The sequence below is a fragment of the Erpetoichthys calabaricus genome, chromosome 10 (assembly GCF_900747795.2).
Source record: "Erpetoichthys calabaricus chromosome 10, fErpCal1.3, whole genome shotgun sequence".
NCBI lineage: Eukaryota > Metazoa > Chordata > Cladistia > Polypteriformes > Polypteridae > Erpetoichthys > Erpetoichthys calabaricus.
In genome coordinates, this window is record NC_041403.2 from 42,874,150 (window position 1) to 42,891,264 (window position 17,115).

The 17,115-nt window shown below is 42.0% G+C and overlaps 1 protein-coding gene across 1 annotated transcript in view; it reads right to left on the reverse strand.

Moving 5' to 3' along the window:
* The window catches only part of alg14 (ALG14 UDP-N-acetylglucosaminyltransferase subunit), a 286,344-nt gene that overhangs the window by 30,969 nt on the left and 238,260 nt on the right, over window positions 1-17,115 (reverse strand). The window lies entirely within an intron of this gene.

Genomic DNA, 17,115 nt, shown 5'->3' on the forward strand with positions numbered 1-17,115 from the left:
AACGGTATATTGTACGTGGGGTTTTTCTCACACTGGTGAGTCAGGAGGCGCCAGGCAAGAAAATTGAAGTTATTTCAAAGCGTTCATAAGAAATTGTCATGAACATGACTTATCTCTCATTCAGTAAGACTTTTTTTAAATGCAGTTTAACTTAAGCAATGGCTTGTAACATTACATTAGATGTAAGCATGTAACAGGCTACACCACAATATTAGGTTGCTTTTGAGACATAATTATTTATATCCTTAATTTCCTTGTTATAAATAGTTCTGGTGCACTTACCTTACTGATATGAGGTGGTTCTGAGAAGAACCTGAAAGAAATGGCTGTACAGCTGAACAAGGACGTGCCTAGGGTGGAGGGGTAACTGGAGGGTTCCATAGGTCCTAGAGGCCTAAGAGAGTCATGGACACACTCAGAGAATAAGAGTGCTGACATCCAAATGTTACTCCATTACTATAGGTAGAAGGACTTCCACTTAGTTTGTCAGCAAAGAGAGAACATGTGTGCCAATTGTTGAAGCTGTAAGTAAGTTTAGGGTCCTGTAGAAATTAAGGAATATTTACTTCAGAGAAGGATTTGCACATGCTGACAGGTACATACACACGTGTTTGAAGGAAAGATTATGAGAGCTTTCACCCACTTACAGTGCGACGTGAGGTGAGCATCTCAACATCTTCGTCGATTAGCGGAAACTAGTAGATGTCAGTTAGAACTGGCCGGGTAAAACCTGCTCTGCATGTAAAACAGAAGACCAATGGTCGTCTATTGACCATCGGCAATTTATGTGTGGTGAAGCAGTACAATTTGGGGCAGTGACGAGCTGGTGCAATTTGTATATAGTGTAAGAAAGGTGCTATATTGCGCCCGACCCGGCACAGGCACGTATAAAACAAAAAGATTTTTATTTTTCTTCAGCTGGAGGGCACATCTTCCCCGTAATCCCTCTAGCCACAGTCCCAAGCACTGAGGCACCACACTCCTCTCTCTTTCTTTTACCACCACTCCTCCACAGCTTTGTCCTCCTTCCACCCGACTCTGGCCGTCGAGTGGTGGTCTCTGGCTCCCTTTTATTGGGTACCCGGAAGTGCTCCAGGTGGTTGATTGACATCCGGCTGCACTTCTGGGTAAGGTGATACCAGTGGCCAAAAGGGCCCAGCCGCTCCTGTAGCAGTACCCCCTGGCGGTGCCTGCGGAACCCCACAGAGCTGCACAGAACTCCAATCCCCATGAAGCCCTGAGGGAGTCCGAGGCACCGCTGCAACCTAGGGAGGCTGCCATCTAGCGTCCAGGGGGAGATACTGGGCTTCCCACCCTTGTCCCCCTGGCAGATGTGGTGAATAGGCGTCCCGGCCAGGCATGGGCACCGGCCATCCGTCACAATAGATAAATATTGTTCTCCTTTGAGTAATTAGAACCCATGCCGGTGTTTGGGAATTAAAGGTGTGCTTGATTTTATGCTTGTCTTCACTTTTTGGTTTTTGTTTAATTGTCATTCTTTGTCATTTACTGGGGGGAAGATCTTCCATGAGCTGACTCCATTTGAAGAGGAAGAAGATGAATTTGATCTTTCTTTTTCATTGTGTTTATGTTGTTGCCACTGTAAATATTTTCCATATTCACTTGCTTTTGATTTTTTTATTTGTGTCATAGTATTGAACTGTGTTTTAGTAATTGCATGACACTGTGAACTGCAGGCACTTGCTGGGATAAAAAAGAAGTTTTGTTTTTACCATATCTTTTGTGTCTGTGTCTCTTACTCTTACACTGCTTTGGCTCAGTTTATGAACTGCAAGATGCACAACAATTAGGTGCATGAAAGAGTTCAAAATCTCAGGACATCACAAAGCACTCTTGTTGAACATAGAAATGTGGACTTACATTTTTGTGGAACCCACTTCTATAAGGATGATTATTTGCTCTCTAACAGGTAGAAAAAATATATGGCAAATAAAAGTGTACCACAATTGTGAAAAAATTAGTTTAACTTCCAAAATACTAAATATACTTTTAAAGTTTGCAACAGAGAAAACATCATTATATAATTTGATACATCAAATCATAAAGGAGGTGTAGATGAGGTCTGTTGGGTTCTCCAGCTGGTAGGGCATGTTATGTATAGTTTTCCTGTAATGTTATTATTTATTTCTAAGGATTTTTGCCTTGACGGGAGTTGTGATATTGTATGAGAAAGTCGGGAGTGGCAGAGAAGTACATAAGAGTTGTACAGGATATGTACGAGGGAAGTGTGACTGTGGTGAGGTCTGCGGTAGGAGTGACAGATTCATTCAAGGTAAAGGTGGGATTACATCAGGGATCGGCTCTGAGCCCTTTCTTATTTGCAGTGGTGATGGACAGGTTGACAGACGAGATTAGACAGGAGTCCCCGTGGACTATGATGTTTGCTGATGACATTGTGATCTGTAGTGAGATTAGGGAGCAGGTTGAGGAGATCCTGGAGAGGTGGAGATATGCTATAGAGAGGAGATGAATGAAGGTCAGTAGGAACAAGAGAGAATACATGTGTGTAAATGAGACGGGGGGTCAGTGGAATGGTGAAGATGCAAGCAGTAGAGTTGGTGAAGGTGGATGAGTTTAAATACTTGGGATCAACAGTACAGAGTAACGGGGATTGTGGAAGAGAGGTGAAAAAGAGAGTGCAGGCAGGGTGGAATGGGTGGAGAAGAGTGTCAGGAGTAATTTGTGACAGACAGATATCAGTAAGAGTGAAAGGGAAGGTCTACAGGACGGTAGTGAGACCAGCTGACCAGCTATATGGGTTGGAGACGGTGGCACTGACCAGAAAGCAGAAGACAGAGCTGGAGGTGGCAGAGTTAAAGATGCTAAGATTTGCACTGGGTGTGACAAGGATGGATAAGATTAGAAATGGGTACGTTAGAGGGTCAGCCCAAGTTGAACGGTTGGGAGACAAAGTAAGAGAGGCGAGATTGTGTTGGTTTGGACATGTGTAGAGGAGTGACGCTGGGTATGTTGGGAGAAAGATGCTAAGGATAGAGCTGCCAAGCAAGAGAAAAAGAGGAAGGCCTAAGAGAAGGTTTATGGATGTGGTGTAATAGAGCAAGATGCAGAGGTCAGGAAGACATGGAAAAAGATGATCCGCTGTGGCAACCCCTAAAGGGAGCAGCCGAAAGAAGAAGAAGAAGATTTCTCTGGATTTTTTCATGTTGTTTTGTTTCTTTTAATCATCTGTTTGTTTTCAGGGTGCAAGACGGCTATATTGTCATGATGTCAAAATGGAAGCCTTTGCAATGAAAAAGGCAATCACATCGAAGGTATCACCTTGTGTCTCCTGCTGGGTATTCACATTTCTGGTTTGCCAGAAGGTCTGCAAAGCTGCTTTCCCAGCGGTGCAGGCAGTGGTTTGTTTCTTCCATCTTGGAAAGCCAGACTGAAGAAAATAACAGGAATTGATTTTAGAGGACACCTACAAAAAAGACAAAGTTTTCCCTGCATGCTTAAAATTTATATATGTTTGGCTTAATTGCCACCTGAAAATTTATATTCGGAATAGGGATTTATACTTGGTCAGGGATTGCACTTAATGTATTTCTATAAATTGCACAGTACACCAACACTACAATAGTGTCGGTCCTCAGGTTATGTTTCTTTTATCACAGTTTCTTCTTTCATTTTTATAAATATTTATCAGAGAAAGGTCTTTCAAGGAAAAAATTTTTTTTTTCAGTGGTAAAATCACGATTCAATATATCATAAATGAAATTACATGCATATATGTATTGTACAGGATATGTAACGGAGAAATTATTACCAATAATCATAAAATGAAAATCCAGTCTCTCTTTTGTTATTTCATTTCAAAGTTTATGCGCAAGAATGTTGCAAAAATTAAAAATAAAATGAAAAAACAGCATTTACAATTTCATTTTCAGCCTGAAGAGCAATGAAGATGCAAAAATTAAAAGTAAAATGCAAATAAGTACTGGCGCCACCTGCTGCTCATTGCATTTTCATTTTCAAGTTCTCAACATGCAGATAGAGAGGGTCAATGGGGTATCCGTCAATAAGGGCGCGCACATAAAGGCGACCTTCAAAAGGGCGACCTCAATTGGGTGCGGCGAATAAAAGCGCACATAAATAAAAGCGATCTTCAAAAGGGCGACCTCAATTGAGCGCCGAATAAAGGCGCGCGTAAATAAAGGCGAGCTTCAAAAGGACGACCTCAATTGAGCGCCGAATAAATGCGCGCGCAAATAAAGGAGTGCTTCAAAAGGGTGACGTCAATTGGGCGCAGAGAATAAAGGCAAACGCAACAAAATTATTACAGAAAATTTATTACATAAAGGCAATGACTGAATGTATAAAAAGGTGAAAGCAAGTTACACTTGAAGCTGTAGATTATGTGCAATGCCACGTAGATATTCGAGATGCGGTCTATTAGCATAATCAAGGTGTGACACCCCGTGTAGTGGGAATCAAATCACCAGTCTACTCTCTGGATGTCTAGTAAATGGGACCGAGCGTGACCAGGATGATAATGGATGACAGGGAGACATGGACACAAAAAGGGTTGGGTTTTTAAAAATAAAGTGAAGTTTTATTTACAGGTGCACTTAACAAAAATAATGTCCTGCGGAATTTATATATTAAAACACAGTTCAATACCGCAAAAGACACACAAAAACAGTAAATAAATGATGTTCAAAAATAGTGACTATATAGAAAAATAAACAGTGCACCAAAACCCATAACCCAAATAAATACCTCCACCAAAAAGTATTCCAGAGATATTTTTACAAAAACAAATATTTACAAAAACAATGCACAAGCTTTTATTCTCCGCGCCCAATTGAGGTCGCCCTTTTGAAGGTCGCCTTTTTGTGCGCGCCCTTATTGAATAGAACCCTTTTCTAAGCCGCGGTAAACTAATATTATGACGCTTCACCCTTTCTTTTACACTTTTAGAGTTATGGGGTCGCAGGAGGCACACGCAAGAGTGGAAAACCGTTAATGCCATCCCGGCCGGTTAATGGCAAGGCTGTCTCTCCATACTGCACGAGACCTACTGCGACACTCTCCAAAAGGCGCTAATAAGGTCAGTGAAGATGTCCATCTGCATTCTGTACAAAAGGAAAAGGCAAGTTTCCTTTCTTTATACTTTGATTTTTTCCCCAAACAAATGCCTTTCAACACTGCAGAGGACACTTGACAAATTTTATTTACTTATAGGTAATGCCAGTAAGGCACATTACCACACAAGGACAATTAATTTAATTTGCTCCGAAGGTCATCCTTTTGAAGCGCTCCTTTATTTGCGCGCGCATTTATTCGGTGCTCAATTGAGGTCGTCCTTTTGAAGCTCGCCTTTATTTACGCGCGCCTTTATTCGGCGCTCAATTGAGGTCGCCCTTTTGAAGATCGCTTTTATTTATATGCGCTTTTATTCTCCGCGCCCAATTGAGGTCGCCCTTTTGAAGGTCGCCTTTTTCTGCGCGCCCTTATTGAATAGAACCGGTCAATGGGCCGGGGCTTTACACCTCAACTTCCCACAATTCTTTGTCCTTTGGCTGTAGCCACTTCGAACGATAGAATACTTCTCACTTCAGCTGTGTTTAAGTCATGTGATTTTTGATCTTTTCACCTCCACATTGTGAGCTTCAGAGTGAAACTGTCTGAAAAAATCTAAAGACCATACATAATTGTAGTTCTGAAGTAAATAAGATGCATATTAATTACAATATTAATATAACATAAAATGGAGTTTGCACCAATGGTATTGCAAAAGATCACAAATGAAATAGAACAGTGCCAAAATCAATAACTTTTAGCACCAATAAGCATTAACCATATTGTGCTTTGGAGAGGCAGACTTGCTTCCTCAAACTGCGATACCTTATTATGAGTAAACTTGTGTGACCCTAATAATAATACAGAAGCTATATAAAACTGAAGCTGATTATGTTTTACTGAGTTAATCTAAAATATTTCTAGACCTTATATAACATATTCCATCATTCAACTCCTATAGTTTCAATATTCTTGTAGTATGTCTCCAAAGTCAGCATAAAGGTGGTGGGCAGTTAGAAAATGAGAAAAATGTGAAACAAAAAATTAACAAAGTAAAAACATTTCAACTGGCTTACTGGCAGCTTGAAATCAGTACCCACATCCAGAAGTGATAAGCATTTCTGACCGAGTGCAGAACTATTTGAAGGAGTTTGTAGTAACAGGCACTGATGGTCACAAAGTCAACAATCTGCACTGCTGCCCTGACTGTGCTAAGAGTTACTGACTAATTTGCCTCCCTAAAGGAATGCTGGCAGAATGCCTGTCTCAAAGTGTTGACTGACATACGTTAGGAGGTTCTGCACATTTTGCATACCTATTTTGTTACAAATGAACTCAAGGTCATTTCAAAAGCTTTCCAATGTACTAAATGAATGAAGAATTTTTTTTTTGGAGTATCTTCACAGTGAATAACCTTCTGGAGCTGTAATACCGCATGGACCTGGGTCACTTTAGGCAATTTTGAATTCCATTTCTCATAATTCTCCTATTACTAGGAAGTTGTTTCCTTTTCATATTCATCTGTACTCTTCTAAAACATAAAGCTTAAGGAAAATGTCAAAGGACTGGCACTCACCTGTACTATCAACGAGAAGTACATGGTTATGCTTTCCATTTTAAATATCTTGGTGCGGCTGCTTAAATCAAGTCAGTAGTTGCATACCTTCTCACCTGAGCATGTACCATAAAAAGTACAGTTTTAATGTGAGCAGGCCATTTAATCCAACATAGGTCATCATGCTTATTCGCATAGCTTTTGGAAAAAAAAGAGGTTGAGATTTGGAAGTTGCCAAAGTATCATCTACCTACCACATTATTTGGTAATTTATTTTACATTTATTCTGTGGTTCTCTAACTGTAGGAAATACTTTGTAATGATTGTGTGAAATCTACCCTTAACCATCTTCAATCGGTGTCCCACGTCCTTATTGAATGAAACTTTTTAAAATAAGAGTTATAATCCTCAGTGTTAATTCCATTGATAACTTTCAACACTTTTGTTATGTCATCTCTTAATTAAACTGAAATGACTCAACTACTTCAGACTTTCCTCTTAGCTCACACCCTGCAGTCCTGAAATCAGTCTGTTTGATCTTTGATCTAGTGCCGCTGTATATCTTTCTGGACCTGAAATGCATACAATATTTCATGTGAGGCCTTAATATTATACAACTCAGGACCACCTGCTCTTGATTTGTACTTGACCCATTGTGCAATATAACCCAACAAACTGTACCATTAGGCTTCCTAATTGCTTCTATCCTCTCTCTGATTGTGAAAAATGAGTCCACCATGATTCCCAAGTTCTTCTAATAAGCAATTTATATTTTCAGCCTCAGAATATGTATTCAGATCTAACAATAAGACATCCATCTGTCTTTCTAAAGACTAAAAACACAGTCATGAAATTCCAAAACTAAAATGATGTAAAAGAAAAGGTCAAAAGACCAACAAGACTTACAATGATTTCCAAAAACAAATACTGAGCCAAACAATATGAGCAGGAAAGAGCTCTGGCTGGAAGCATATAAGGTCTTTATAAAGGCCACCATCACAGCCAGTCTCAACAGCTGCTGCTTAAGGAAGCCTTGTCACCTTGGGAGCAACATACAAATATAGGAACTGTAACAAATAAAAATAAGAGAAACAGAGGACAAAAGGAACAATTCAAACCAGTGAATAAAAAGAAAAAAACTATATAATAAAATCATAAGCCATTTAGTTATCTGTTTGCTGATCTGTTTGCTCGCTAATCACACAAAGAACAGCTGAACAAATGTTCACGAAATTTAGCATATGCCTTGCTGTTGGTCCAACTTAAAATATAGGCTATATGGCGCATCAGAAAAAGGGTTTAAAATGGGAGGAGGGAACTCAAAAAATAGCATCTACACAGGGACTACAATTCCCATCAGGCAGCAGGAGTACGCTGGGGCTGATACAAGGACACTGTTATCAGCATGCACAAAGTTTTGTAGCAGAACCTCAGCTAAGTACACAAGTACAAGCAGCATTCTGTTCTCAATTAATATAAAGAAAACAATTTCAGTGTCTTACAGGATTACTTCTTTTGAGTAAGAATATGTGTTTTTGTCTCATTGTGGGTGGTGTTTAGCCATGGTGAATTTCTAAAAGACCGTTTTTTATGTCCCATCTATTTATACCCAGGCATCACAGGGTGGGTTATCCATCCATCCATTTTCCAACCCGCTGAATCCGAACACAGGGTCACGGGGGTCTACTGGAGCCAATCCCAGCCAACACAGGGCACAAGGCAGGAACCAATCCCAGGCAGGGTGCCAACCCACCGCAGCAGGGTGGTTTAGCTCATGCTAAATATAAAAAGAATCCAATACAACATAAAAGAACATTAAAATATAAAATTCATTAAAAAAAGAACATAAAGTAGGAAAGAAAGAAACCAAAGTCAAGAAGAAACAAGAGGCAAAACTGTAACACTGAAAAGTACAATCATCTGAAGCAAAAAACATTCCTGACAGAGAGAAAAGGTAAGTGACACTGACCTCAAAAGATTTAAAATTGTCAGGGTGGAAAAGGACTCAACCAAAATATATTCTGTGGGATCTGAACACCAACATAATCAGCATAGTCCAGATTGTGACTTGTCTAAAAATCATCTGCTGACAAAGGATTCATGTTGGCTTGAGAGTTTTGTAATATTCCCATGGGCTCACCACCTATGGGAGGGGCCGAGGAGGTCGGGTGCAGTGTGAGTTGGGTGGTGGCCGAAGGCGGGGGACCTTGGCGGTCCGATCCTCAGCTACAGAAGCTGGCTCTTGGGACGTGGAATGTCACCTCTCTGAAGGGGAGGGAGCCTGAGCTAGTGCGCGAGGTCGAGAGTTTCCGGCTAAATATAGTCGGGCTCACCTCAACGCATAGCTTGAACTCTGGAACCAATCTCCTTGAGAGGGGCTGGACTCTCTAACACTCTGGAGTTGTCCCTGGTGAGAGGCGCCGAGCGGGTGTGGGCATACTTATTGCCCCCTGACTTGGAGCCTGTTCATTGGGGTTTACCCCGGTGGACAAGAGGGTAGCCTCACTCCACCTTCAGGTGGGGGGACGGGTCCTAACTGTTGTTTGTGCGTATGTGCCGAACAGCAGTCTGGAGTACCCACCCTTTTTGGAGTCCCTGGAGGGGTGCTAGAGGGCATACCTTCTGCGGACTCCCTCGTTCTGCTGGAAGATTTCAATGCTCACGTGGGCAATGACAGTGAGACCTGGAAGGGCGTGATTGGGAGGAATGTCCCCCCGATATGAACCCGAGTGATGTTTTGTTATTGGACTTTGGTGCTCATCACGGATTGTCCATAACAGAAACCCTGTTCAAGCATAGGGGTGTTTATATGTGCACTTGGCACCAGGACACCCTAGGCCTCAGTTCGATGATCGACTTTGTGGTTGTGTTGTTGGACTTGTGGCCACATGTCTTGGATACTTGGGTCAAGAGAGGGGCGGAGCTGTCAACTGATCACCACCTGGTGGTGAGTAGGCTTCGATGGTGGGGGGAGGATGCCGGTCAGGCCTGGTAGGCCCAAACGTATTGTGAGGGTCTGCTGGGAACGTCTGGCAGAGTCCCCTGTCAGAAGTAGCTTCAACTTCCACCTGGCAGAACTTCGACCACGTTCCGAGGGAGGTGGGGAATATTGAGTCCGAATAGGTCATGTTCCGTGCCTCTATTGTTGAGGCGGCTGACCGGACCTGTCGCCGTAAGGTGGTCAGTGCCTGTCATGGCGGCAATCCCCGAACCCGTTGGTGGACACTGGCGGTGAGGGATGCCGTCAAGCTGAAGAAGGAGTCCTACAGGACCCTTTTGTCCTGTGGGACTCTGGAGGCAGCTAATAGGTACCGGCAGGCCAAGCAGAATGTGGCTTTGGAGGTTGCTGAGGCAAAAACTCGGGCATAGGAGAAGTTTGGGGAGGCCATGGAGAAGACTTTCGGACAGCTTCAAGGAGATTCTGTTCTACCATCCGGTGTTTCAGGAGGGGGAAGCAGTGCAGTGTCAACACTGTATATGGTGGGGATGGTGCGCTGCTGACCTCGACTCGGGACGTTGTGGGTCAGTGGGGGGAGTACTTTGAAGACCTCCTCAATCCCATTAACATGCCTTCCAATGAGGAAGCAAAGCCTGGGGACTCGGAGGTGGGCTGAGGCTGAGGTCACTGAGGTGGTCAAAAAACTCCTTGGTGGCAGGGACCCGGGGGTGGATGAGATACCTCAAGGCTCTGGATGTTGTAGGACTGTCTTGGTTGACACTCCTCTGCAACATTGCATGGACATCAGGGACAGTGCCTCTGTATTGGCAGACCGGGGTGGTGGTCCCCCTCTTTAAGAAGGGGGACCGGAGGGTGTGTTCCAACTACAGGGGGATCACACTCCTCAGCCTCCTTGGAAAAGTCTATTCGGGGGTCCTAGAGGGGAGGGTCCATCAAATAGTCGAACCTCAGATTCAGGAGGAACAGTGTAGTTTTCGTCCTAGTCGTGGAACAGTGGACCAGCTCTACACCCTTAGCAGGGTCCTGGAGGGTGCATGGGAGTTTGCCCAACCAGTCTACATGTGTTTTGTGGACTTGGAAAAGGCATTCGACCGTGTCCCTCGGGGAATCCTGTGGGGGGTACTCTGAGAGTATGGGGTACCGGACACCCTGATAAGGGCTGTTCGGTCCATGTACAACCGGTGTCAGAGCTTGGTCCGCATTGCCGGCAGTAAGTCGAACCCATTTCCAGTGAGAGTTGGACTCCGCCAGGGCTGCCCTTTGTCACCGATTCTGTTCATAACTTTAATGGACAGAATTTCTAGGCGCAGCCAGGGCGTTGAGGGGGTCCAGTTTGGTGGGCTCAGGATTGGGTCACTGCTTTTTGCAGATGATGTTGTCCTGTTTGCTTCATCAGGCTGTGATCTTCAGCTCTCTCTGGCTCTCTCTGGATCGGTTCGCAGCTGAGTGTGAAGTGGCTTGGATGGGAATCAGCACCTCCAAATCCGAGACCATGGTCCTCAGCCAGAAAAGGGTGGAGTGCCCTCGATCCTGCCCCAAGTGGAGGAGTTCAAGTATCTCGGGGTCTTGTTCACGAGTGAGGGAAGAATGGAGCGTGAGTTCGACAGGCAGATCGGTATGGCATTCGCAGTGATGCGGGCTCTGCATCGGTCTGTTGTGGTGAAAAAGGAGCTGAGCCGTAAGGCAAAGCTCTCAATTTACCACTCGATCTACTCTCCTACCCTCACTCATGGTCATGAGCTGTGGGTAGTGACCGAAAGAACGAGATCGCAAATACAAGCGGCTGAGTTTCCGCCGCAGGGTGTCTGGGCTTTCCCTTAAAGATAGGGTGAGAAGCTCAGTCATCTGGGAGGGGCTCAGAGTAGAGCCACTGCTCTTCCGCATCGAGAGGAGTCAGATGAGGTGGCTCAGGCATCTGATCAGGATGCCTCCTGGATGCCTCCCTGGTGAGGTGTTCCGGGCACGTCTAACTGGGAGGAGGCCCCGGGGAAGACCCAGGACACGCTGGAGGGACTATGTCTCTCGGCTGGCCTGGGAATGCCTCGGGATTCTCACGGAAGAGCTAGAAGAAGTGGCCGGGGAGAGGGAAGTCTGGGCATCTGTGCTCAAGCTGCTACCTCCGCGACCCGATCTCGGATAAGCGGAAGAGGATGGATGGATGGATAGAGTTTTGTAATAAAAATACAGATTGGAACATGACGTGCACCATTTGTAATTCAGTGACATTTCGAAACTTTAAAAAAGGCACTGGCTTCAAACTCAGGACACTGGATCAGTGAGGCAGCAGCAGTAGCCACTGTATTACTATGCTGTCCAACGTTTGAACATAACCCCTTAATTATAATTCATTTTCCAAAACATACATATTCCAAACAACAGTACAATAATGTTCTTTATTTTAATAGAGTGAAATGTATGTTAAAATATTGCTATTAAACAATAATTCAGTTTTCAAAATCTCCTTATGGTATTCTGCAAATAGCTACATTAATCTTAAAATCATCCAAATATATAACATAGTATATACTGCATGTTACATATTTGCTACTCTTAAAGTCTAGAAATGTTAATGCAGTACAGAGTCACAAGAGGCCAGGTTGAAGTCTATCAGCAATGAAGAAAATCCAGGATGAACAGTCGAGAGGACACCAGCTCACTGCACTGCACTCTCACTCACTGCAGGTCCATTTTGTGTTTTTTGACTATTGGATTAAAATTATTTTAAAACTCAAACTTCACACTCAAGGCAGAAGAATCTAATCCAAAGTCAGTCACTGTGAGGCTAAAACGCTACCCACTGTGCTGCTGTGTTGCATTCTGTGGTCTCACATAACCAGAAGTGTAACAGTAATTGAGTTTTTTGCTGTTTTGAGTCACTTGTAATTGAATCCATATGACCTTCAGCCTCGCTGACAGATAACAGAATTTCTTTTTAGTGAACAGATTAGTTTGAAGATCACAAAGAGAGTACAAAGGCTTTGCTGAAGGTCAGGAGGTCACATTCTTGTACCCCTTAAACAAAATGTGAGTAGAGGTGATCCCTTTCCATTTTCAGATATCTCAAAATCACTTCCTGTAAAAGTGCCTATTCTTTCAATGGGACTTCATGTTTATTAAAAGATATCTTAAAATGAGCAGGAAATGATTTTGAGATATCTTGAGATGCATTTAAGCTATCTTAAAATGCTGCTTGAAAAGTAAATTACATTTTAAGATATCCAAAATTCATTTTGAGATCATCTAAATGTTAATTTAGCTTGCCATAGTCTTAGGTATTTTATATTAATAAGGCCTGTTACTATGTGAGGTTGAGGTTTTAACAAGAGTCCCATGGGGATTATGTGGCTACGTTTTTTCCTTTTGGGACCATTCCAATATTAAATGTACTAAGCAAAATCTCATTCTTAAGAAGTCATATTTCTTTCTATTGCCTGCGCTTCCTGTTGTTTGGTGACAGGATATACACCATTCTGAGGCTTATCTGTCAAATTGAATATATAAAGAACATCTTCACCACTACCTGATGCTCATAATCAGTGTACACTTTCCTTTCTGTCCTCTTCTGTCCATCACACAAATGGGTGTCCCTCCCCATTGGCCTTCTGGGACACTTCTCACTCTCAAAGTTCACACTACAATCTGGCTTTGTCCTGCTTTTCACACTGGCATGGAAATGTATGTTGCCATACCAGTGCATGTTTCCTTTTTATCACTAGAGCCATGTAATATATAATAAATGTAATGTAAATGTTAGCCTGTGACACTACTGGGTAGATTTGACTACAGTCTGATCCATCTTACTCTCACCAACAAGCCACTTATTAGACAGCAAACTGTTGCCACCAGGATAGTGAAGAAGTGGACTCTGTAGGCCAAAATGGCACTGAAAAACGTTTTCCAAAGCACAGACTGGGAAATGATGAGTGAGCCACACAGGGAAATTACTCATCACGGATTATATTAATTTCTGTGTTGACACTATTGTAGCCTTACAAAAGTGCACATCTTTTCAAACAACAAGACTTGGGCCACTCAGGACCTAAAAAGTCTCCTGACTATTAAGAAGAGAACATTCAAATCTGGTGATTAAGGAGGGTCTGAAGGGTGTATGAAGATTGATGAAGAAAAAGAAGAGTGAAAGAAAGGAAGCTTACATAGCTTAATAGAAAGCAAACTCATTGAGCATAACCTGAAAGATATCTGGAATGGACTGGGACATAATTACTGGTCTCAAGCAGTCCATGGGCTCAGTTGTTGACCAGAGTTTGTGAGGCCCAAGAGCTGTCTATAAATATACCACCAGGTCATGTCAATTACAATACTAATTTCTGTACTAATGGGATGAATTGACAAGGGGATGTTACAGGGAGTAGGAGTCTGGTGGAGTACGTTTCTTCTTAGTGCAAAAAGAATTGTGTGCAACTCCACATCAGTAAAGCCAAACAGCTGGATATAGACTTTGCCACACCAAAGACACTTTACCTCTGGTTACTATTCCCAGAGTGGATGTGGAGGTTGTGCATGATACAAATACTCTGGCTTTCACATCAATGACAGGCTGTACTGGTCTTGTAACACGGAGGAACTACATAAGAAGGGCAGAGCAGACTCTTTATTTCTTAGGACACTGCACTTCTTTAAGGTGGATGGTGACATCCTTTACATGTTCTATACCTCTGTGATGGCCAGTTAATATTTAGCACCAATAACTTACACAACCTCAATTCAATTCTTGCTCACAAACCTACTTATGCAATTCAAGGTCACAGCAGCACAGGGTACAAGGCAGGACAAAGCCCTGGACCAGTTGCCAGTGCATAACAGGGCCCCTCACACACACATATACACTCACATTAGGGCCAATTTGGAGCCGCCAATTAACTGGAAGGAAAACTCACACATACACAGAAACATGCAAACACTACACAGAAAGCAAAAAGAAGTGGGATTTCGGTCTGTAGTGTGTACATGATGCAGAACTGGCTAAAACACAGGAAGCAGAGGGTTATGGTGCGAGGCACCTTATCTGAAATTGATGGTGTTAAGAGAGGTGTCCCTCAGGGGTCAGTGCTAGGGCCACTGCTATTCAAAATATGTAAACGATTTGGATAAGAATATAAAAAATAAGCTGGTTAAGTTTGCAGATGATACCAAGATAGGTGGATTGGCAGATAATGATGAATCCATTGAATCATTTCAGACGGACTTGGAGAGAATACAGGCTTGGGCAGATTTGTGGCAGATGAATTTTAATGTAAGTAAATGTAAAGTATTACATTAAGGAGGCAAAAATATTAGTTTTGAATACACACTGGGAGGTCTAAAACTTGAAAGCACACCATATAAAGGGATTTTGGGGTTGTAATGGAGTATCAAAAACAATTTGTAAACAATGCTCAAAAGCCATTAAGAAGACTAACAGAATGTTAGGTTATATAACATGATGTGTAGAGTACAAGTCCAAGGAGATTACGCTCAGGCTTTCTAAAGCACTGATGAGGTCTCATGTGGACTACTGTTACAGGCAGGCTTCAAAAAGGATTTAGCAGCACTAGAAAAGGTTCAGAGAAGAGCGACTAGGCTCATTCAAGGACTACAGATGATGAAGAAGATTGAAGGAGGTAAGAATTTTCAGTTTAAGCAAAACAAGATTAAGAGGTGACATGATTGAAGTGTTTAGAATTATGAAGGGAATTAGAACGGTGCTGCGGTAGGCTGGCTCCCTGCCCGGGGTTTGATTCCTACCTTGCGCCCTGTGTTGGCTGGGATTGGCTCCAGCACATCCCTGTGACCCTATAGTTGGAATATAGCGGGTTGGATAATGGATGGATGGATTAGAATAGTGGATCGAGTCCGTTACTTTAAAAGGGGTTCATCAAGAACAAGGGAACGGAGGGGGAAACTTGTTAAGGGTAAATTTTACACAAATATTAAGAAAGTTTTTCTTCACACTGAGAACCGGAGACACATGAAGAAAGGTGCCAAGTAGTGTGGTTAACAGTTGGACTTTAGGGACCTTCAAAGCTTGACTTGATGTTATTTTGGAAGAATTAAGTGGATGGCCTGTTCTCATCCAGATTGTTTAAATGTTCTAAAAATAATTCAAACTGATTGTTTTTTTTTCTATATTTCCACATTTCCACAATGTTTGTTTTCATTCAGTTACCTCTTTTCAATTCTGAATTCCAAACTCATGGTCACAGAGAGAAGGAAATAACCCTAAACAGGTTGGCCCCTAAAAAGGGCAAACAATCACATGTAAAAGATACATCTAGAATTGCCATTCTACGCATTTGGAATGCACAAAAACATTTTTTTTGCAAAATACCACAACATACTGCATGACTTACAGGACAGAATATAAATCAAATGACATGAACATTTCCAATGACTATCAGTAAAAATGAATTTTAACTCTTGGATACAGCAATTGGTAATATTGCTTTTACAGTATTTTATCTGCAGCACTGCAGCATTTTTTTTCTACTGCATGCAATTTCCTCAATCTCTAAAAACAATTTCTGTTATCAAATGCATTTTTAATGTTGGCTGCATCCTGGTATTGTGAACGTTGTCATGTATTCATTTTCTTTCAGCCAAAATTCTAAATTCTACCCTACATGCAAATGCTATTTTAGTCAAAGGGTCTTCTCACACTGATAACTTCATATTTTCTTGGACAGGACAAAAGTCTTCAGTTTTTGCTGTTTCAAGCAGTTTATTTTTAGTATGATAATAAAAAAATATTTTCTAATAAAGATATATTCCTGATGATGTCTTTTAATTCATTTTTTCAGGCAGCCTTCATCAATTAAAAAGAATAATAGCATTAAAACGTTTTTTAAGAACAGGACATTCAGCCCACCATTCTCTTCTCTCCTAACCTTTTCAAAATACTTTTGAGTTGAAAATTTGAAGGCCCTCAAAACACAATTCTCTGCTGTACATCCTAGTGACTTACTCTACGCACCTTTTGCTTTTAATGTAAGGGAGAACATTTTAACACACAGTAAGACTGACAGTCCCCCTTAGCTCACCTCTGCTTGTGCCCACGTTTTGTTGAAGAATACATTTTAAAAGAAAAATTGTTGATTTCCGAATTAATTTCCTTAACATCATTACACATTTCTGTCTTATCAACTCATAATGTTTACCAGCTTAAACTGAGGAAAGTCCTGTTTGTCTTATTATTTTACCCTTTTCCCATTTTTTGATTCCTTTTGATGAATACAAAATAAATTCTCCATTTTAAAAAGACGGATAGCTTTGTCTCATGTAGCCAAAGGTCATATAGTTCCTCTCCGTAGCTGTGCATTTTGGTATACAGTGATCCCTCGCTATATCGCGCTTCGCCTTTCGCAGTTTCACTCCATCGCGGATTTTATATGTAAGCATATTTAAATATATATCGCGGATTTTTTGCTGGTTCGCGGATTTCTGCGGACAATGGGTCTTTTAATTTCTGGTACATGCTTCCTCAGTTGGTTTGCCCAGTTGATTTCATACAAGGGACGCTATTGGCAGATGGCTGAGAAGCTAGATTGCTTACTTTTCT